Source organism: Protopterus annectens, chromosome 6.part0 (genome assembly GCF_019279795.1).
Source record: "Protopterus annectens isolate FY-2018-M chromosome 6.part0, PAN1.0, whole genome shotgun sequence".
NCBI lineage: Eukaryota > Metazoa > Chordata > Ceratodontiformes > Protopteridae > Protopterus > Protopterus annectens.
Genome location: NC_056737.1, coordinates 365,549,241 through 365,572,836, shown reverse-complemented (window position 1 = coordinate 365,572,836; position 23,596 = coordinate 365,549,241). Strand labels below are relative to the sequence as shown.

General features: G+C 37.0%; 1 pseudogene; it reads left to right on the top strand.

Moving 5' to 3' along the window:
* The first annotated feature begins 241 nt into the window (after nt 1–241).
* Nucleotides 242–907, top strand: LOC122803838 (annotated as a pseudogene).
* Nucleotides 908–23,596: the final 22,689 nt, after the last annotated feature.

Here is a 23,596-nt window from a genome sequence, read left to right as displayed (position 1 = left end):
GCTTTTACTTGGTTACTAGGGTGTGAGTGATCCCTGGGGTGAATTTTCTATTTCCCATCCACTCATCAAGATTTCTCTTGAAATGGCCCAGTGAGGTGCTCTGTTTGACATGTATGGGAGTTTGGAGCATCACGCACATGCTTACTCTGTTCGCGGGCCACGCTACGTAGAATTTCTGTGATGCGCTTTGCCCCCTGAGGTTATTTAAGCCCCTCTTGCACATTAATTCAGCACGTCAGTATCCCCAGTGAAAAGAGCTGAGATGGATAGTGCCTTGGAGCACCTAAAGCAGTATACCGTGGTGGTAGCCGTCCGTGTCAATTTTAATGCCATTGAGGAATATAAACCACAGGATGCAAGTACAAATCCATCACTAATCCTGGTTGCTGCCCAGTTGCCTGCCTATCAAAGCCTGGTAGAAGATACCATCGAGTATGGAAAAAACTTAGCAGATCTGAGCAAGAACAGATAACTAATGCTATTGATAAACTCTTTGTAAACTTTGGAGTGGAAATTCTGAAGAAGATTCCTGGCCGAGTGTCTACAGAAGTTGATGCAAGATTACCCTATGACAAAGAACAGATGATTCAGAAGGTTCAGCAGCTCATCAAACTGTACAAAGAAGCGAGGATCGACAAATACTGAATCCTTATCAAGCTGTCCTCAACCTGGGAAGGAATACAGGCTGGAAAGGTTCTTGAAGAGGAACATGGCATTCATTGCAACATGACTTTACTGTGTTCTTTTGCTCAAGCAGTAGCCTGTGCAGAAGCTGGTGTTAACTTGATGTGGGATGGATACTTGATTGGCACTTAGCAAATTCTGACAAAAAATCCTTTGAACCATTTGAAGACCCAGGAGTAAAAAGTGTTAAACAAAGACTTACAATTATTACAATTATTACTAGAAGCAGCCTGTCATGTGATCACAACATGTGTGCTTCATGGCTGCTGACATAGGTAAGAGACGGAATGTCCAAGAAGTAAGAAAAGAAGTGGTCCTGATTACTTTACATTATGAAGAGTTTGTCTTCCAGCTCTTTCTGTCATTTTTATTTGCAGTTAGAATGATAAAGAATTGGAGGAGCAAAAGCTTCAAAGCAGGAAGGAAGTTGCAGTTCTGGAGCAAGATCAATTGTTGTAGGTGGGTGCACTCAACTGACCAAAAACATAAACATTATAGATGAGGGTTCATCAGATATAATGCTTGAGTAACAAAGTGCTGCTAGTGTACTTCTAGTAATAATAATAAGATTAAAAATGTATTTTTTTTGTCTAAAAGAGCAGAGGCATTAATAGTTTTGCAAACATTGTATGTGCACATGTTAGGGAGGGAGTAGATGCTTCTCAATTGTCCAGTATTTCACAGAATTTCACTGATTTGTGCCTCATATTTTAGTCAAAAAATGTTGATGCTTTTTTAGCAAATAACTGAGGACTGTAGTCACTGAATATTGATGGCAGAAAAGCATGCTAATGCAAATCCTGTTATTCTAACAGGCTTCAGAGTAAATAAAGACAGTACCTGTTTCCGAGTTTGGTCCATTGTCCGCTATTATTTTTAGTAAGTTGAGAGGTATAAGATGTGGTTATACAAGGTCTGAGGTTTTACACTGTAAAGATTATAGCCTGGCTGGGCATGTTGTGCAGTTTTCATAAAATGCTTTGTCTGTGTCACTTTTTCTATGGTTTGGTCTGGACATTATTTGGGATATTTTGCAGGCAACCTAATGTTTATGGACATCAGGCTTGATTTTAAGCTCTTTGTTTCTAAAGTATAGCCAGAGAGTTCACTTGTGCTGTATCGATGAGACTGAAAAAAAAAAGGCCACAACATGCATGGGGTTTGTCTTTATTGGTCTGAATGTACCCATAGGTTCATAAGTGCACGTTTGCTAGACTAACAACCACTGGGGCCGTTTTAAGCCTAGACATGCATTTCTGACTTTCTATTGATCCAAATTACAATAATCTGTTTACAGGGGATTTCTGCATATCCCACTCTGCTGCACAAGCAAAAACTGCTGTGTGCATACCTAATTGCTGAATTTGTGGAAAAACGTCATAAATGTGAAGTTCACAGGCCTGTGTTTGTGGCAAGCCACTGTCTTTAGGAACCATTAATTCTTATTCAAATAAACTTCAGTGCAGAAAAACTTTTCATCATCTGTTTTTCAAGAAGTGTTAAATAATGCAGATAATGTTTAAGATATGTGACATCCTGAGCTCTGTGGCTAGATTCAGTTAAGAAACACGGATAGGGAAAACCTACATTTTAACGCTAACAGGTAGGTACATACAGAAGGCTGTAACACAGTCTGTACAACATAATTAGATGTGACATCTAACTGTAACATTTATTATTCTCGTTAATACTTCTCCTGCTTCAGATTCTTCATGTAAGGCATCCATTTTGGTTAAGTGACATGTCTGCCTTACTGGTTTTTTTTTTGCTCAAATATTTTTTATTAATTTTCAAATAATTCCATTGTATAATAATCTTAATACATTTTCTGAAAAATGGAACGATATTATTAACTATATACAATATTTACAAATGGCCTGAAATTTAATTATTATATTGATCAGTCTATTCAAAGTAACATCTTATTGATGTGAGATCATTTGTTCCTTTTTCTTTCATCTTCATTAAGAGTTTCAGTTCAAGTTTAGTGTCTTGATGAGTGATAGTATTTTTTCCCATGGATTCTTGTTCCATCGTCTTGGTGCTATTCTTAGTTCTTTAACTCTGGTTTCCGACAATGCGGTTTCCTTCAATATTGACAGAAATTCTTTAAATGATGGTTCCAGATTTGACTTCCATTTTCTAGTAATACATTTTCTAGCATTTGCTAGAATGTTCCAAAGTAAGTAGAGATTGTTGTTATTTAATTCTAGATTTTCATTAACATTTAACAAAATTAGAGATTTGCTTACTGTAAATGTATCTGAAAATATGGCTTGTATAAAGTTACTGACATCTTCCCAAGATTTTTTAACTTTAATGCAGTCATGGAATACATGTATCCAATCTGCTTTACAATTTTGCAAACATCTCCAGCATATAACATTATTAGAGGTGTTACATTTTTTTAATCTATTTGGAGTAAAAAAAGATCTATGCAGGAGTTTCCATGTGTAAATTCTCCAGAATTGCATGTTGGATGTCAATTTAACAGAATTTAATATTTTGGTTTTATTTTCCAAGGTTACATTTATTGAATGACCTTTTGTTATATGATTCCAAAATTTTTGATTGATTTTAACTCTATAATTTATTAAAATTTTATATAATTTTGATGTCAAATTTTCCCAATTTTGATTATTATATACTATTTCATATAAATGAGTTAGAAGTGTAGGTCTATCTCTAAAAGAAGAATTGTTAATTATTCTGCATAGATCTTGTGAGTATTGTAATATACTTTGTAATAATACCCAATCTGATGTAAAGAGATTATAAGTTTTTATTATAATTTGACCATCCAAAACCTTGTGTTCATTAATGCATTGTTGCCAGCAAATTAATTGTTTCTTTTCCCAAGTAATGAAAACCGTCCTATGCATTTTGTTTGGAAAAGTTCTTGTTACATTGAAAGGATATAAAAGTTCTAGCCATAACTTTATATCTGTATTAGAAATTACAAATCTTCTAAATGAATTATACATATCATTTAAGTATTTTAGATTAGTAGGTTTTGTTAGATTCTATTGAAGGCTAGCACATAAGATATGCCATGGTTTATTAATATGATTGTTTATCATTAAAGTCTTTATAATGGTATTTTCATTTGAATAAATAACAGTGTGGAGAGATTTCCAGTTAGAAGAATAGCACGGATCTATCCAATTTATAATTATTTTAAAAATGGAGGCTCTAATATACGTTTCAAGATCTGGGAAATTGATTCTACCGAGTATCCAAGGTCTTGTGTGGTGTGTAAGAGCTATTCTGTTTTTATTAGGATGCCAGAAAAATCTTAATAATAATGCATTTATTTCTTTTAAAAAATATTTGTCTGGTATTACTGGAATGGCTTGTGCTATATATAGTATTTTTGGGAATAATATCATTTTTATTACTTGCAATCTATTTTCAAATGTTATATATATTTTATTCAATTTTATTATATTTGACTTTATTGTGTCTATGATTTCCCTATAATTTATGTTTAATATTTTTTCTAATGTTGTACTCAATGTTATACCTAGATAGTTTAAAGTGAGAGTTTGTTTACCAATTATATGATTATGCTCTATTTGAAAATTATTTTTTTTATTCAATATCATAAAATTTGATTTCATTTTGTTAAAATGTAGTCCTGAAATCGAATAAAATTTTTCAACTTGTATATCTAATTCTTTGAATGAATTCTTAGAAGTTGTTGTGGTAAGAAGTATATCATCTGCAAATAACATTATTTTTGAAATATATTGATTATATAAGTTAATACTCTCTATTTTGGGATTATTTCGTATTGAGATAGCAAGTACTTCAATGGCTAATGCAAATAATATCGGGGACATGGGACAACCTTGTTTTGTGCCTTTTGTCAATGTTATTGATTCAGAGGTGAAAGGTCCTAATTTTACATATGCTAAATTGTTTTTATATATGTTCTTTATTAATGAGATGAAGGAGCTAGGAAACTTATAATACTCTAATATCTTAAACAAGAAATTCCAATTTAAGGAGTCAAATTCTTTCTCTATATCCAATGTAATTATTAAGGCTTCTTGTTTTTCTATTTAAATAGCCAATAATAGTTAGTATTCTTTGTATATTATCATAGGTATGCCTATTATGTATAAACCCTGAATGATCTTCATTTATAATTTCTGTCATAGATTTCTTAATTCTATTGACTAAAATAGCCATAAAGATTTTATAATAATTGTTGAGCAATGAAATTGGTCTATAGGAGCTACATTTTGATGCATCTTTATTTTCTTTTATTATAGGAGTAATTAATGAGTATCTCCAAGATGGTGGAATGCTATTGTGTGTTTGTATTACTATTAAAGCTTTTTGGAAGACTGAGATTATGGATGAAGGAAAGATTTTGTATATTTCGGCTATGATGCCATCCATTCCTGGAGCTTTATTATTTTTGCTTTCTTCAATTTTCTCTGAAATTTCTTTATAAGTAATTTGTTTTTGAAGCTCTAATTTTAGGTTTTCTGGAATTGTTTTAATCAGTTCAGGTTTTAAATCTAAATTAAAGATTTTTGTTTGATTTCCTTCCTTCTTATAATGTTCCGTAAAATGATATTTCAAAGCATCTAGTATATCACTTATGTCTAACACCTTCTTATTCTTCCTTCCTTCATGTATGATAGTTGTAATGTTATTTCTTTTAGATTGTACTTTGACTCTTATCGCCAGGTTGTGCATATGTTTAGGAGAAACAACATATGAGTTTAATTTTAATATTTCTAGTGCTAGATTAGTTTTATGTGTTAAAATTTCATGGAACTTCTCATGCAAATCATTAATCTTCTTCTTATTAGTAAGTACATTTGTTAAATTATTATTTATTTTTATAATTTGATTTTGTATATTAAGTAATTCTGATTCCCATTCTTTTTGTTTATTTTTGTACCATATGATAATTTTACCATAAATATAGGCTTTTAAAGCGTTCCATATCATGACTATGTTGAGTTCATTCGTAAAATTCCTGTCTAAAATGAATTTTATTTCTGAGAGTAACCAAGGTTTAAATTCTTTTAGCTTCATAATATATGCTGAAATTCTTGTCATTTGTATTAATTTCTTAAAGTTTGTTTGAATATTAATAAGAATTGCTCTATGATCTGATAATGAACATGGTATTATTGTGAAACTATTTATCTTCTCAAGAAGGTCTTGTGCAACAAAAATTTTATCTATTCTTGATTGGGTTGTAAATCTGTGATCCTGGTGTGAAAATAACAGTGAGTTGCTCTCTTTAAATTTGAATGTATCTATTAAATTATGATTTTCAATCCATTTTTTTGAGTAGCTTTGCTATAAGGGTTATACGTATGTTTATTTTATTAGTAGTCTCAGAGTTATCAAGAATACAATTAAAGTCACCTCCTATTATCAAACTACATTTATATGTTTTACTAATAAAGTCTAGATGTTTTTTTGTCATACCTTTTCCTATTCCTGGAAACCAGTAAAGATTCACTAATGTCCAGATTCTATTATTGTATTTTATTATAACTAGTGTTATAAGCCCCTCTTTATCTTCATAGCTATAAAAGAATTTGGGGATTAATAATATTTTTTCTCCATAGTATCCTGACTCCTACTGTTTTGGTTTTATATGATGAGTGTGCTATCGCTGTATATTCATTTGGATTCCATAAGTGCTTTTTATCAGATTTAAAGTGAGTCTCTTGAAGAAATATTATTTGTGCTTTGTTTAATTTTAAATATTTTAGTAGGTTTGATCTTTTTTTTGATTACTTAAACCATTTATGTTCAGTGAAAGTAATGTTAAGTCCATATTTTTTGTTGATTTTCATGTTTGAAAATAGTTATAGTAATATTCCAGTATATTTCATAGTATTTCATTTGGAACAGATGTATCCTTATTTCCTGTATCATAAATAGACTGACTCTCTTTTGTAATACCTTTATATTAATGTTCGTTTCAGGCCATAATAAAAAAGTGAAATTGAAGTTAAGTAAAACTATTTTGATTAATATAATCCTTACTTTCAATCTTCCCCCCATTACACATGGAATGATATACATTCCTAATCTGATAGATAAAAAAAAATATCTACCAGATTAACTCTCATATTTGGTAGACAGATTTTCTTATGCTCCATTCTTGTATTATTAGAGACCTTTGAGTTTATAGACTAGTATATATTGAATGATATTTATGATTCTACGTATTATGTACATAGTGAAACACTAAAATAGATGTAAGTTAAAGGCATATATGTAAAGATATTCCTTATTATGAACATATAATAACCTACTATCACATTGCTTAGTATTCTCATCTCAAAAAAGTTGAATCCATTATCAAATTGTTCTAATGTCATCTTCTTTTCCCGTTCTCAGTCTCCTTTATGTATAAGAACAATTTGCAAAGACATACATATATATTTTATAATATACTCTTTTCATTGAACCATTCAAAGTGACTGACTGATATCAGCTTTAAGAGCATTTCTAAATCTGCTCTAGTTATATATTTTCTATACATGTACGACATAATTATTATCATGGTAATATATGCATCATATGTTCATAGGTTCATAGGTTCATAGGTTCATACTAGGCTATCTGCCCGAGGGCATTTACAAGCCTAGCCCATAGTTTTGTGGCTTATGCCACCCCTTTAGTATGGGGAACTATACCCATTATTTTGCTGTGCCTCTGTTGAGCAGTGACACTGAGGTAATCCCTGGGGTATATCTGCGATCTCCCATCCATTGGTCAAGATTCCTCTTGAACAAGGCCAGCGAGGTGCTCTGCCTCACATGTACCGGGATTTTGTTCCACAGCATAGGGAGTCTCTGGGTGATGAATCTGTCCCTCCAGCACGTTCTATTTATAACCGTGTCAAGGTTTAAGTCTCCCGCCCTTGTGGTTCTGAGGGATCTAGATTTTTTGAGGTGAAGCATATTCATCAAATCTGGGTTTGACATGGCCTTATATGTCAGGCACAGGTCACCTCTGAGCAAGCGGTATGAGACTGAATAGAGCTGGAGTTCTTTCAGTCGGGCAGCATAAGAGATTATCGTTTTGGTGAGGAACTTTTGGGGCCTTTCCAGCTGCAGCAGGTGTCTGGTCAGATACATTCGAGCGGGGCATTGTACTCAATCATAGGTCTAATGAGTGATGAGTACAGGGGACGATGACCTCCCTTGATCTAGATGTGAATCCCTTCATGATCAGGTGGGCGATATAGAAGGTTTTCTAACTACTTTAGCAACATGAGTGTCAAGCGAAGGCTACTGTCAACTTGGGTCCCCAGATCCTGATGACTTTTTCTGTGCTCAGTGGATTGCCACCTATATGGTAGCTAGGGGTAACCTTGTTTTTCCCGAAGGGTATGACTATGCATTTTTTGGCGTTTAACTTCAGGCCATGGCTCTGGCACTAGTTATCCATTTCTGTGAGGCCCTTCTGGAGGATATCTGTGTCAGATGTGTTTTCGACTATGGCGCCCAGTTTGCAGTCATCTGCAAACTTTGTCAGCCATAACCCTCCTGTGTTTGCTTGTACTTCAGAAAAGTAGATGCCGAACAAGAGTGGGCCCAGGACTGAGCCCTGTGGTACACCACTTGTGACAGGCTTTGAGTCTGACATGGCGCCAGCAACTCTGACCCTGTGGGTTCTGTCACTTAGCCAGTTTGCAACCCATCTTGTGATGTATGGGTTTACATTCAAGCTGATGAGTTTTTCGATGATACCTGAGTGGGGTATTGTGTCGAAGGCCTTTGCCAGGTCGAGGTAGGCTGTATGGACTGCCTTTCCCTCATCAATGGCCTTGGTGACTGTCTCGAAAAAGTCAACCAAGTTTAAGAGGCAGGATCTGCCTTTGACAAAGCCAAACTGGGTTGGATCCAAAGTCTGTAAGTTCCCTATGTCTTTATTTATGAGTTCCATTATGATCCTCTCCATGGCTTTGCAAATAAGGCTTGTCAAGCTAATGGGGCGGTAATTTCCAGGGTCTGTGGAGGCACCGCCCTTATGAAGTGGGACCACAGTCGCCGTGCGCCACTCCTTGGGTACGTATCCTGAGGTGAGGCTAAGATTAAACAGCTGTCCTAACTGTGGGTTTAATTCCTCATTGAGTTCATGAAGCACACAGCCGGGGACACCATCCGGTCCCATGGATGCTGTGTTTTTGCCTTAGTGAGGGCAGTTCTCACCTGGGCGTTGGAGATGTTTGGGGGGGCTACAATCCTCTGGCATAGATATCTCTCCTTCTGGGGGGGAGAAGTTTGCACTGAACCTGCCAGCCAGTATGTTAGCAATGTGTGTAGGTTCAGTAATTTTCACATCATTTTGAACTAATTCTGAGCATATCTGGGAGTTTCCTCCTAGGTTTCTAACATAGCTAAAGAAGGCCTTATGATTGTCTTTAGAGTCCTTGGCGATTTTTCTCTCAAAATTTGCCTTGGATGATTTTATGAGAGCTCTTAGTTTTTTACTTATAATGATCAAAGGTGTCTTACCTTTCAAGGATTTTGCTCTATCTTGTAGTAGCTTCCTCCTTTTGTTGTAGAGCTTGTTTATGGCTGGGGTCCACCAGACTGGACGCTTGCCTTTGGTACAGAGAGTCTTAGTTTTGTTTGGGATTGCCTGATCCATGCAGTCCTGTAGGTGCTGGTAGAAGGCATTTGTAAGTGATTCAGCGGTTTGAGTAATGTTTACCACTGGCTCAGGGGCCTTAAAGGAGACCACACTCGTTTTTAGAAGTGTGAAATCGGCTTTTGAGAAGTTTTTCACTGTGGTCTTTTTTGTTTCAGGTGGGGGCGGGATGAGGACCTCCAGCGAGATTAGTTTATGATCTGATCTCACCAGTGAGGGGTATACTTCCGGTGTTGAACATTTTGATCCCATGTATTTCTCTGGGTTCCTGTTTATCCCTAAGCCTGACTGCCTGAATCTGGAAATACTGTATATTTCATTTTTTAGTAGATTCTTTGAGAGTATTTAAGCTTGTTGTATTTTTTATTTCAGTTCTTTGTTTCTTCTTTTTTTACATCAGTACAGGAATTTTTTCTTGGGATCTTTTCAATGAATTAGATGTTGACTAGTCCATTTCTTCTGGAATTGTGATTATATTGTTATTCTTGATAAAGGAAGATGCCTCTTCTATGTTGCCGAAGGTTCTCATTTGATTTGAGTAAAAAATCTTGATTTTTGCAGGGTATGCAAGTTGAGCTTTGATTTTGTTTTGTTTCAGAAATTTAACAAGTGGCCATGCTTTCTTCCATAAGCCCAATACTCTAGTTGAATAGTCATTATCGAATCTTATTTGTTGTTGCTTATACTTTAAAGGATTTTTCCTCCATGCTGACTTCAGTATAAGCTCTTTATCAAGGTATGATAAAAACTTTACTACAATGGATCTAGAAGAAGTATTAGCAGAGGATGATGCAGGTTTTCCTATGGCTCTGTGAGCCCACTCTATGCCATTTGACAGTCCTTTTAGGTCTAAGATTTCTGGCAACCAAGAATTTAAAAATAAGATGATGTCCTCACCCTCAACTTTCTCCGGAAGACCAAATATTCTGATATTTGTGCATCTTTCTCTGTTTTCTAAATCATCTATCTTGTTGATTAACCAGTTATTTTGTTGCAAGAGAAATTCACTTTGGTTCTCTTCTTCCTTCAACCTTCCATCTATATCAGAGAGAGATGTTTCGATGTCCATTATTTTTGTTTGTTGCTGTTGTAATAATTCTTTAAAGACATCTGTTTGTTTTTGGCAGTTTTCTTTTAGATTTTCAAGGTTGTCCTTAAAATTATCCATTTTCAATGGCAGCTCCTGCAGTACAGAGGACATCAATTGGATTTCCTTCTTCAAGGCTGTTTCAGAGTATGAGTTCTTTGTGTTACTCATTTCCAAGTGGCTATAGTAGTCTCCAGATTAATTTGACAGGAAAATCTTGACAAAAAGCTTTCAAAGTTAGTACACTATTAGTTCATAAGTTTATCAATAATAATTGACCTCTTCTGTGTTTAGAGACAAACTAAAAGAGAAACTCTGGGTTCCTGTTTATCCCTAAGCCTGACTGCCTGAATCTGGAAATACTTTCAGTATAAAGAAGTCTACCTTTCAGCTCCCTGTGAGACTTCCCAGGAACACTAAAAGAGAAACTCTGGGTTCCTGTTTATCCCTAAGCCTGACTGCCTGAATCTGGAAATACTTTCAGTATAAAGAAGTCTACCTTTCAGCTCCCTGTGAGACTTCCGAGGAACACTAAAAGAGAAACTCTGGGTTCCTGTTTATCCCTAAGCCTGACTGCCTGAATCTGGAAATACTTTCAGTATAAAGAAGTCTACCTTTCAACTCCCTGTGAGACTTCCCAGGAACACTAAAAGAGAAAGTATGTTGCTATAGTCAATTGAAAGACTGTATTCTTTATTTATATAATATTACACTGCTAGGTTAGGCAGGTTTCCTGAGTCAGGTAAGGCAGCAGCCCCCCCCCCCCAAAGCAGCCCATTTATCCCCACCTCCAGCCTATCTTAAACTCCCTCATATCTTTCTCATATCTATATTGTACCCTCTCCTTCATCTCCTCATCTCCCTTAGCCTGGAATTACCCCAGGTGCTGCTTATACTGGAATTACGGCGACTGCCCACTAGGTGGAGCCTTCTCACTTGCTGTTTTTCATACATCTCTAAACTGTATTTTATAACTCACTAGCTACACCCTCGGTTTATTTTAAAGCTCTTTGTGTACTAAGCTATCCTTTCTAATTTTCTAGCCCTAGCTCTACTCTATCTCTTCCCATCTTACTGTGCCCTTAAGTGTCTCTTATCTCTACTCTCCCCTCGAGGCATCTTAAATCTCCCACTGCTAAGCCTCTCACCTCCCCGCTACTCTTTCCGCCTGATATTCACCTGTTACCTCTCTATCTCACTGATTGTCTCTCTTGACACAAGACTCCTTGTCTCATCCTGCTCCGTTCGCCCTGCGGGCTCACTCCGCTCCCCTACCCTGCCCCCTATTCCCACCCGCCCCCACTACTCCTACACTTATTCCACCAAGACCACACCCCCTCTATCACTGCACCAATAGCAGTGCTCACATCATTATCACACCACACCTTAGACATCACTATATAATTAGTCACACCCAACTCTAATTAACTGTCTCATTCACTCCCATCTCTAAAGACATCACCACACCAACTTACCTCCCACACCACTCACTCAATCCCCTTACATTAACTCCACAATGCCAACATCCCACTTCCAACTCTATATTCAACTACTTCTCTTACTCACACTACTTCCTTCTCTTTTTACTACCTATCTCTCAACCTCTTATGAACAACCACTCTACTCCTCCACCCTCTTTCCCTCTAAACATACTTCTACACTACCTCTAGCCTTTACTGCAATCTCTCTAAACATTACATCCACACCCAACTATACACTTCCTAAATATCACAGACTAGCACCAATTAAATATAACAATCCCAATAATAAAAAACTACCCTACTACTCTTACAAGTTACTTTACCACAAACATATCACATACCTTCACTCCCTACTAGATGGAGACATACATCCAAACCCTGGTCCTAACCATACCTCTACCACTGATAAATGTACTTTAATTGCCAGTACCCCCATAACTGCAAACTCTCTCCTTATAGCACATCTTAATATACACAGCGTTAATAATAAAATCCCACACCTCCATGCCCTCCTAGATGTCCACCATTTTGATATCCTTTGCCTATCTGAAACTTGGCTAAAACCCACAGTCAAAGATAATGAAGTTACCCCTCCTGGTTATAATATCATCAGAAGAGACCATACTGCTAAAAAGGGAGGAGGGGTCGCAATCCTCTATAAAACCAAACTACAAATCAGCACCATAGATCTTCACCCACCTTTAGACAACTCAGCTGAATTACTTATCACTAAACTTCAGGTCAACCCTAGTAAAGCTATTAATGTCATCTGTTTATACCTACCACCAGGAAATAATATTAATACCCTTGAAAATATCCTAAATTGGTGTTCTATTAACCTCCCACAGGAAACAATAATCTTAGGAGACTTCAATATTGACTGGCAGTCCTGTAACAGTAGTAACCCTTCCAACCATATTAACTTATATGGCTTTACTCAAACTATTAACTCCTCAACTAGAACTCACAGACCCACCAACAAAGAAACTACCTTGGACTGGACACTTAGTAATACCTCTCTTCAAACCTACAATGTAGGGATCCTCCCAGATGATCTATGTGACCACTCCCTAACCTACTTTATCAGATCTAAAACCAACCTCACTCATTCCAACATTGCCAGGACTGTTCACTGCAAAAAACAATTTAAACATGATCTATTCCTGACAGAACTTAAACAATGTAATTGGTCTCCACTAAAACATCTTCCACTTGATGAAGCAGTAGCCTATTTTAATACCACATTCTTATCCATCCTGAACCACCATGCCCCATTACGCTCTATTAGATGCAAAGCTAAACCAGCACCCTGGCTCTCAAATACTACTAGGCATAAAATCCATCTGAGAAACAAAGCATGGGCTAAATGGTGTGCTACTAAAAACCCACTAGATCACTTAATTTTTAAACAACTGAGAAATAATACTAAAATAGCCATAGTGCTAGATAAAAAGAACTACTACCTTCAAATACAGCAAATCCATCTTAATAAGCCTCAAATGTTTTGGAACAGCATTAACAAACTTCTGCACCCAGGTCAGTCTACCACCCCTAACCCTCTAGGCTCTAACCCAGACAATCCCATTCAAACTGCCAACTCCTTTAATTCATTCTTTACCAACACCATCCGATCTCTTGCTAGCCATCTTTCACCAGACACATCAAATCTGCCTAACGCACCTTTAAATCCTCCTCCATCCTTTCAATTTCAACCAGTCCTTACTTCTACTATAAGCTCTCTTCTACTAAAACTGAAACCTTCCACCCCTTCTGCTGACCAACTCCCATAAGAATACCTTCAAATTGCTGCCAGATCCATTGCCTACCCCATATCCATTCTTATTAATAGAACTATCAGTGAAGGATATATCCCATCCATCTGGAAAATTTCTTACATTATTCTTCTACACAAAGGTGGGAACTCTAGTGAATACTCCAAATTTCGTCCTATAGCCTTACTATCTCCTCTGGCAAAAATTATGGAAAAATGTATACAGAAGCAACTTCTAAACCACCTTCTCCAAAATAAACTACTGGCAAACTGTCAACACGGTTTTAGACCCTACCACAGTACCACCACTGCCCTGCTATCATTTACAGATTTTATCAACAACAAATGTAACAATGGCCTTCTTTCCTCTGCAATTTTCATTGATTTATCCAAAGCCTTTGACATGGTTCATCATCAGCTGCTCTTGCATATTATGAAATCACTTTTGCTAGATCCATTAGCCATCAACTGGTTCAAATCTTACCTCGATAACAGAAAACAAGCAGTACTTTGGCACAATAATCTTTCTAATCTCTTACCTATCTCCCTGGGTGTCCCTCAGGGCTCCATATTAGGCCCTCTCCTATTTTCTATCTATATTAATGAGCTTCAGTCAGCAATTCCACATTCTGCCTGCATTCAGTATGCAGATGACTCCACTATTATCTGCTCAGCTACTTCTCAAATCGACCTGCAGAACATCACCCAGAATGCATTTAATACTGTTGAACAATGGTTTACAAAACATTGCCTCCTTCTAAATCCAAAGAAAACTAAACTTCTACTCTTCTCTCCAACCCGTAAGTCCACTCCCATCCATTTTACACTTACATCTAACAATGGTACTGATATCTCTCCAGACCTCACAACCAAACTCCTAGGAATAACTATAGACAACAACCTCAATTTTGACACACATATTAACAGTACAATAAAAACAATCAACAAGAAACTTGGATCCCTCTATAGAATCAAACCCTTTCTTACTCCAACAGCCAGGACTGCTATAGCCAGAACACATCTCATCTCTACATTACTCTATGCCTCACCCATTTATACAAACCTTTCTAAAGCCAACATTAACAAGCTGACTGTATCCTATAATAATATTGCCAGATTTGCTGCTGCCTCTCCTTTTCGAACTCATCACTGTCTAAATCTTAAACAACTTGATTGGTTAGAGTTTCTACACCATCTCCACTTTTCTCAGCTTACAATTGCCCACAAAACCCTACACAAATCCTCCAATACTCCTATTCTTGCAAGCCTCCTTACCCTCTACCAAAATCCAAAAAACGTACGCTCTTCTAATAAACTTCTGATTAACACCTGCAGATCCAACAATTTGGCAGGAGACTCCCTCTTTTGCAATTCCATTGGTAAGCTTTGGAATGCTCTTCCCTCTGAACTTACAACTCTCTGCTCTCATACTCTTTTCAAAAAGAAGCTTAAGCTTCATCTCATGACTCACTGGTTATGCTCCTGTTCTATCCCTGACTAACTGCTGCTTCCTCTCACCTAGAACCTCCTGCTTTAACTAGCCTTCTCTTCTAACTCTGCTCAGGATGTAACTTTTTACTGAAGTCTTCACATAGATATCAATAGTTCATCTATGTTTATTGCTCTGGCCATGCCTTATACTTAAAAAAAAAAAAATATATATTTTTATGCTCTGTTTTTGTATACAACTAATTGATACTTCTTCCTTGACTCTATTTTGCTGTTTTCTTCTGTATACTTTTTCATGATTGTACTTAATTATGTGTTTTTTATTCTATATTGTTATTTTGTATATCATTTGTTAATGGCTTGTTGTACTCAACATGGAGCTTTTCTCCCCGGGCCTCTACTGAAAATGGACATGTATCCAGCTAGACTAGCACGGTCAACAAATGTAAAATAAAAATAAATAAATAATTGGATATTTTTGTTCGATGAAATTAATTATTTTCCTGTTATTTGAACTAGTTTTGTAGAGTTCTAAAAAAATGCTGCTGCCAGTTAGCCATTCAGGCTCCACCCCCCCCCCGCCTTACTGTTTTGAGGATAACTTCAAGTTGCCTACTGAACTGCTTTTCACCATCACCTAAAAATGTGCATTGATTCGTAGTGTGTGGACTTTTGTCTCTCAACACAGAAGAGGTCACAGTGATGTGAGCTATCACTGGATCAAACTGAGCAGTGGCAATTAAGTTTTGAGGTCCTCACAACAATTACCAGTGGTGTAGCCTTTCTCTTTGTCACAGAAATTTAAGAGTCCTGACTGTGATCCAGACAACCAGAGTTTGATTAACAATCCCAGCACTGGAAGATCCAGACTGGTAGGGGTAGGACTAGGAGTGAATGTGTGTGGTCTGCTCACCTGTCCCATATGAAGAGTAGAGGTATGGGTACTTAGGAACACACAAGACTGTGTGTTTTTCCTGATGAAGATGGGAAAATTCACAGTAGTGGCAGGGCTGCTTGGAAAATGCCCCTTGTGGAAGCAGGGGAGATGCCTCTGTAGTCAGCCCACTGCAAGTCCCATCCCTGGTGGTTTGCCAGGTGCATGTGGGGAAAGGCCACAAAATGTAAAAGAATGCTTCAGCCATCCCTAATGGCTGCCTAAAGGATGCCCTTTGTCCTTGTCAAACCTGTATTAGGTTATGGGGATCAATTGGACTATTTGGCCAGAATAGTTTTGATGATCAACATACAGTGGACTCAACTAGTGTAAAAAAAAAATAAAAAACAGTAGATTGAGGCTGGTGTACAAGTGGTGCAAATCGCCATTAGCTCCATGATGCATATGGCTAAACTCCCAGCTGTAATCCTTATGAACAGGGATTGACTAGTGACCCTAAAGCTGATAAAGAAAGTTTGAGAGTGTGGGACCAAGTGGCTGGCACTAGCTTGTTCATTTTGGGGGAATGGGAGACAGCTTGGGTCACATCAGTACTGACATCCAGTGGAGGCTGAGTGTTCCAAAGTAGCTCAAGGCCAGTTACAAGCATGGTTTTTAAACATGCAAGCAGCATGTACTGTAGCTTGAGTCGAACATGTGCAAAAGGTTGCATGTATAGGGATAACAATGTAAGTACTCATTTTGTTGGGACAACTGCCTGGTAGCAGAGGCTAAGGCATTCATAACCCTTATACCTAGATAACTGCCTCCTGTGGTTGACTTATGTGCACTGGAACATAATGGGATGATTTAGAAACAAACTGTTGCACTTGCTGTTTATGGTGATGTAGTGAGACCTTTATACATGAGGCAGGAATTTTGAATGAGAAATAAAGCTTTTCCCAGCATATTTTGTCAGAGTACCTATTGATGAATGTTGTAATAGTCACAGCTTCAGTTGTAAGACTGTTAGTTTGCTTGGCATGAAGAATAAAGTAAAGGCAAATGTGAAAAAAATGGCAATTGGAATAAAGGTCTGTTGTTAGTCTTCGAAGTAATCAAAACTTTGTGCAGTAGTGGGTATTGTCCTGTTCTGAATTTATATCATCACCTGTTACCTAAGCAGGCAGTGTATATAGTGGGTTTTTGATCTGCCCTCCTGCACAGTTATTATATCCTTTACTCTGATCCATTCTGTTTTAGTCATCCAACCCACCGATTTGTCTGCCTTTTAAAACTGGTCCTGTTTTAGTCTTGTACACATAACTGTCTACTTTGGGGATAACAGAATACTTCTTGGTGAACTACTAGCTATTATTTGTAGCAAGAATGGGATTTTTGCTACACACACGCTCTTAATCCAAAGGTGGAATACTTATTAGTTTAGTTGGCCTAGCTGTGAAACCAATGTAGTAATAACCTCTTACTTTAAGAAACAGGGACAAAGACAAAAAGTAATAAGAAATAAAGGCAACAAATCAGAAATATTTATAAATATCTGTCTTTAAAAAGTTATTAGGTTAACAGGTTTTGGATTAGTATGCATTTTCTGAAGGATAAGAAATCTGAAACTTAAACGTATTCCATTATTTATGGACTGCAGTCCTCAGTAATTTGAAAAACAGGAAAAACACAACTATCTGATGTCAATTTTCATTCATTCCTCGGATCCAACTCGGCTGCTTTTACAGCTAGTGGATACTGAAAAGTCTCATGCTCCTCCCTTACCCATAATACCCTAGTTCCCCATCATACCTCAGACCTTGTTTGCTGCCTTCGCGTACGGACGTGGTCGCTGTTAACTCTTCAGGTTTGGTGTTAGTTTGTGAGTAAAAGTAGATATTTATATCTAGCCATTCTTGTTATAATCTGTACTATTCTTCTCTCACCCTTTCTACACTTTTAAGTGTAAATTAATATTACCATTGTTGGTATTTTACTTTCTTATTCTATAACCTTGCAGTAGCTCCTTCAGTTACCATTGTTGACAACGTTTCACTTTCTTCCTTTCCTTTCCTTAAAAAAAAAAAAAATCTTTCCTTTTTCTTATTAGTGGGAGTTATTTCTTCAGAAGGCTGAAAAACCATCAGGGTTTAAGAAATGTAAGGCCTGTGGCCCTGTAATTCTGCTATTAGATGCACATGATTTGTATGTGTGTGCATTTCGATGCATCTTGCGAAATATTCAAGGCCTTTAATCCTCGGGCCCTAGTGAATCATAAAAATAAGCTTAACTTAAAAGGATTACTTCCTACAACTTTTTCTGAGACAATATATGGGGCTCATTCCCCCAAGAAAAAAGAGACGAGGAAGCATCCTTTGGACCCTTCCAGATCTGCTGCTCTGAGCTCAGCTCATACTGCAGAACCACGTATTAAGGTATCTAAACCCTCGGATCTGACAGCCTTTGATGCCAGATCTATGTCATGGGATCTGACACAATGGGATCTGAAAAAAGCTTCTTTGGATCTGATATATATCTTATTTGGATTCAGTATACTCCTGCCTTCCATAACCTTTCTTAGAGAGAAGTCACCATTCTAGGACCTCCTCAGTTGTTTCCCCATCTAATTCATCCAGAAGTCTGACTGAAGCAGATGTGGCTAGAATGATGAGTAAATTTATCTCAGCACAAATTCAGATGGGAATTCTCCCAGCTCCTACCCCATCAGGTGTGTAGACTTTTACAGGTACTACTCCACCTGTTTTAGCTCCTTCTCTGATCCAATCCAACCTTTGGTTTCGGAGCACTTGGATCCAAGAATCCCTGAGCCATCCATGTTGAATCCGAAGATCATTGTATCTTCAACTCCAATATCATCTCTAAGTGGACCGGCTCCAAATTTGTCAGAGCCAGATGACTTTCAGAACTGTATCATCATTGCTGGATACAAGGTTTTGGAGTTGACTCAGCATTAGACAGCTCAGCCCTGCCCTGTACCTTGGGTGGAGCATGTTTAGGTTAAAGGGAGCCAACAGTCTGGAAGCATGCCTTCTTTGCTCCATCAGCCTCTTTTTCTCTGGGGCATCCACCCAGATCAGAATAACTCAGGCTTGCAAAAATGATCTCTTGTGGAGGATTCACTCAGATCAGACTTTACAAAGCTGAACCATCATTCTTCCTCAGCCCAAGGCCATAGTGACTATGGACACTTCCCAAATTGGGTGGGGGGGGGCACTTCTTGGGAAAGACAGTCCAAGGCACATAGTCCCCCGAAGAGGCCACCATGTGTATCAGTGTCCTGGAAATTATAGCAGTTCTTCTAGCTTTGCAGGCCTTCCAAGATGTTCTTCTTTCAGGGACTATTGCAATGCAAATGGACAATATGTTAGTGGTTTGGTATATCAACAAACAAAGAGGAACTAGATCTTACCCCTTGAGTCGAGAAGCTGTGAGTGTGTGGGAGTGGGCAGTCTCATCCAATCAATTTCTGATAGCAATGCGCATTCTAGGGAAATCCACTGTGATAGTGAACAAGTTGAGCAGGTCCAGTTTATTGTCTCACAAGTGGTTTCTTAACATGAGAGTTGCAGAAAAGATGTTTCACCAATGGGACCAACTTTACTGCAACCTCTTTGCATCTCCCCTCACCAACAAGTGTAGCAGGTTCTTTACACTGGTCCCCCACCATGGAATTACCGAGAGATGCCCTACTCTATGATTGGCCCCCAGTCTCCTCTGTGTTTATTTACCAACCATTCTAATCCCCAAGTTTCTCTAGAAAGCATCTTAATTGAAGAGCACAGTCATCCTCATTGCCCTTTACTGGTCTCGTCAGATATGGTTCCCCTTTCTTTGGCCTCATCTAGTTCACCATCCTTGGATTCTTGATCCAATTCCAGACCTTCTGTCTCATGATTCAACTGATTATTTTAGGCCTAAAGTTGACTGCATGATTTCTCCACATCCACTGATAGCTAGACAATCCAGGCATTCCTCCTCTGTCTGTCATATTCTTTTGTCTTCTCATAAAGCTTCCACCAGAAAGATTTACAGAAATAAATGGAAATGATTTGTTTTTTTGGGCACAACAGCCAGACATTGACCTTTTTTCAGTACTAGTACATAAAGTTCTTGAGTCTTTGGCTACAGCTTTTAATGAAAGGGCTAGCTCCTCGACTATTAATGTACAACTAGCTGCCATTTCTAATTTCCATATAGGAGTAAACAATTCCATTACCTGTATTAAAACTTTCTGAGACATTTATAATGGGAACCTTTCTTCTAAGACCTCCTTTTAAAGATCCACCTCCATCATAGGATTTGAATTTAGTTTTACAAGCTTTGACTCATTATCCATTTTAAACATCAGCAAAGTGTGAACTAAAAATTTTAACTTGCAAAACTATGTTTTTAGTAGCCGTAACCTCTGACAGAAGAGTCGCAGAACTTCAAGCCTTATCTTCTAAGCCTTGTTATTTCATTTTTCATAAAGATAGAGTATTGTAACAAACCAAACCTTCCTTCCTAAGGTGGTGTCGGAATCCAACATCAATCAATCAGTATTCCAGTTTTCTTTCAAAATTTTTTGAACAAAAGGGAGTACATGTTACACTTACTGGATGTTCACAGATAGTTAAGTCTCTATTTGAATAGAATGGAAATTTTTAGAAAATCAGATCAATTACCTGTCTTCTTTTCAGAATCAAAACTGGGCAAGTAAGTTACCAAAGTAACTTTAGCCAAGTGACTAAATAACTGCATTTCCTTTGTCTACAACAAATTGGGTTTATCTTTGCCAAAACTATTGAGAGCTCATTCAACCAGGTCCATTTCAACTTCTTCAGTATTTTTATCTAGATCTTCCATGAACGATATTTGTGCTGAAGAAACTTGGCTAATCCTCATACCTTTATTACTCATTATAAGTTGGATCTGTAAACCAAGAATAAAGTCTGAACCATGAAAAACTCCAAAAAAGCTCACTCCGGATAAAAGGCAGAAAACCACGGTTATTTAATCCAACTTTGTAAGCGCTTTTGTCCCAGTTTAAGTTTAAGCAGGAACTTCATCAGACAAAAGGATAAAATCACAGTCACAATTAAATATGCACGAGAGATACCATCACTTCCTTACATTATTAAAGGGAAGTACTAAAATATATTGCAAATAAAATACACATTTAAAAAAGACATTTCAGAATACATTTTGGAAACAGAAAGTCTGTGCAAACAAAGCCCATACCCTCTTATAATAAACCAGCACCTGGCCAATTGAAAATATAAATCACCACAAGTTTTAAAATATCCTATAAGAATATTTTGGAAAGCAAGAATGCAAATTAACTGGTATTCTATGCTCATCTATTCAATGCTTTAAGTTTTAAAAGGCTGGCAATGGATAAACATTTATTCAACCCAGACCAGTGGATAGAATCAAAGCAAATTTGCCAGCTCAATTCAACTTTTTCTAGTAGATATTGCCATGCACCTCCTCTATGTGAGGGGCAGGCAGTATCAATAACAATGAATTTAAATTTATGCTCAGGTTGTTGGATAAAATACTTAGCTAGGGCATTGATTTCAAAATGATCCCTAATGTTCCTTAGATGTTCACCAATTCTGTTCTTGAGTTTAAGCTTGGTTTTACCTATGTAAAAGCAGGAACATAATTCACATAATGCACAATAAACAACCATTTCCATATTACAACTGAACCTTTTCTTGATCTTAAATCTCATCCTTTTTATGATAATTTCCTTCACTTCCAATATATAGGGGCAAAATCTGCAGGAACTACATTTGAACATGTGTCCTGCGTGAGACAGTTTACCCTGATATTCCAGTAGAGATTTTATGTTATTTCCCTTATAAAACACACAAATTGGTTTATCCCCCAAAGTCTCTCTTACATCACTTTCACATGTTAAGCGTGCCCAATTCTTCTCCAAGATGGTTTTAACATAATAAGCGTCATTAGAAAAAGTCATTATAAAACAAGATCTGTAATTGTTTTTGTCTACTTGCTCATTATCAGTCCCAGAATACATAATTGTGGATTCCAGTAATTCACATCTATGGGTGTTAAGGATAACATTATCACTAGAATTTACTCCTGCATTTAAGAGTGGAGTAAAATGTCCACTTTCCCTTTTAGAAATAACCTCTTTCATGATATTCTCCACAAGTGGGTGAGGATAACCCCTTCTAGCAAACATACCACTCAGTTTTTGACATTCATTCAAAAAAGTGTCATATAAAGTGACCATTCTGGCAGCTCTAACAAACTGTCCTTTTAAAACCCCTTGTAAAATGCAAATAATTATTAGAGTAGGTCACATTATGAAAAATTTCAGACACAAATCTGTTGTTCTGGACATCTTTTTTTACGATTTTTTTTTTTGCTCACTGGATACTACTGGTTACCATCGGATATTTCACTACCTCAACTTGGTTTGGAATTTAACTGCTTTAATTTGGGTTGGGATCTGAAAGAGAAAAAAATACTTGTGCGTGGTTTTACTTATGGAGAGTATGGATGGAGCATCACACTGGCCTTGTTATTAATTCACCTTTTCATAAAGACCTTATTAGACTGTTCGACTGTTTTAGATTGGAATATATGGAGATTGTTGTCAAATATAATGAGGCTCAAATAGACTTTTTGGGGCAGGAGGTCAAAGGTCTGGATAGTAAAATGATTCAAGACCCTCATTTTCATCTAATAAATTTGAATATACTCGGATTTTTTGTTCTATCAAAGAGAAAATGAATTCTATTAAGATTAAAAAAATAAAAAAGATTCTTAGGGATGAAAAAGACTATAATTCCAATAATGCATATGCCCCTCCTCCTCCTTCCCAAGACTGGACTTATAATAGCAGACAAGCGCATGACCATGAACCGGATTTTAATACTGACTGTTATGATTTTCCTGATAACAACCTGGATGACTCTTTTTTAGGGGGGGGGGAGGAATTTCCCACTCTGAGGATGTCAGAGCGGATCCAGAATCAATGCAGTCGGGGTGGTCCAATTATGGGAGACAACAGACCTCCAATCACCAACAGGACACCAGCAGACCAAACAGGGGTTACCACAGACGATTGTGGAGAGGGAACCGAGGGACGAATTAAACTCCGGGAACTCAAGCTTGGACAATTTTAATAGTATTTGTGTTGGAACTGACAATGTTTTTTTACTACCCCCCTTTCCATTAATTTAAATAATGAAGGGGATTTCAAAGTATACAGTTTTACTGACCTTGATATAAGTATCCATTTATGGAAAATATTAGCAAAAGGTTTCACTTTTACACCAAATAAACCAGCTAATTTAGTACATACACTTTTGGGCTTAAAACAATATATCAGGAATCTGAATCTGTTATTTCAAGGGGTTGAGACTGTTATTCACCCCTTCAAAATTTCCAGTACTTACAATCCCCCTAACATCCCCATTTTATATACCTTTGAATGAGTGTGTGAATTAGATATTAGAACACATTGCGAGAAAACTAAAAAATATTCCATCAAGAATAATTTATGTCCCGGTGAATTGGTAGAACTTGAATTCCTCACTTCCAATATCAACCTAAGGGTAATGAAA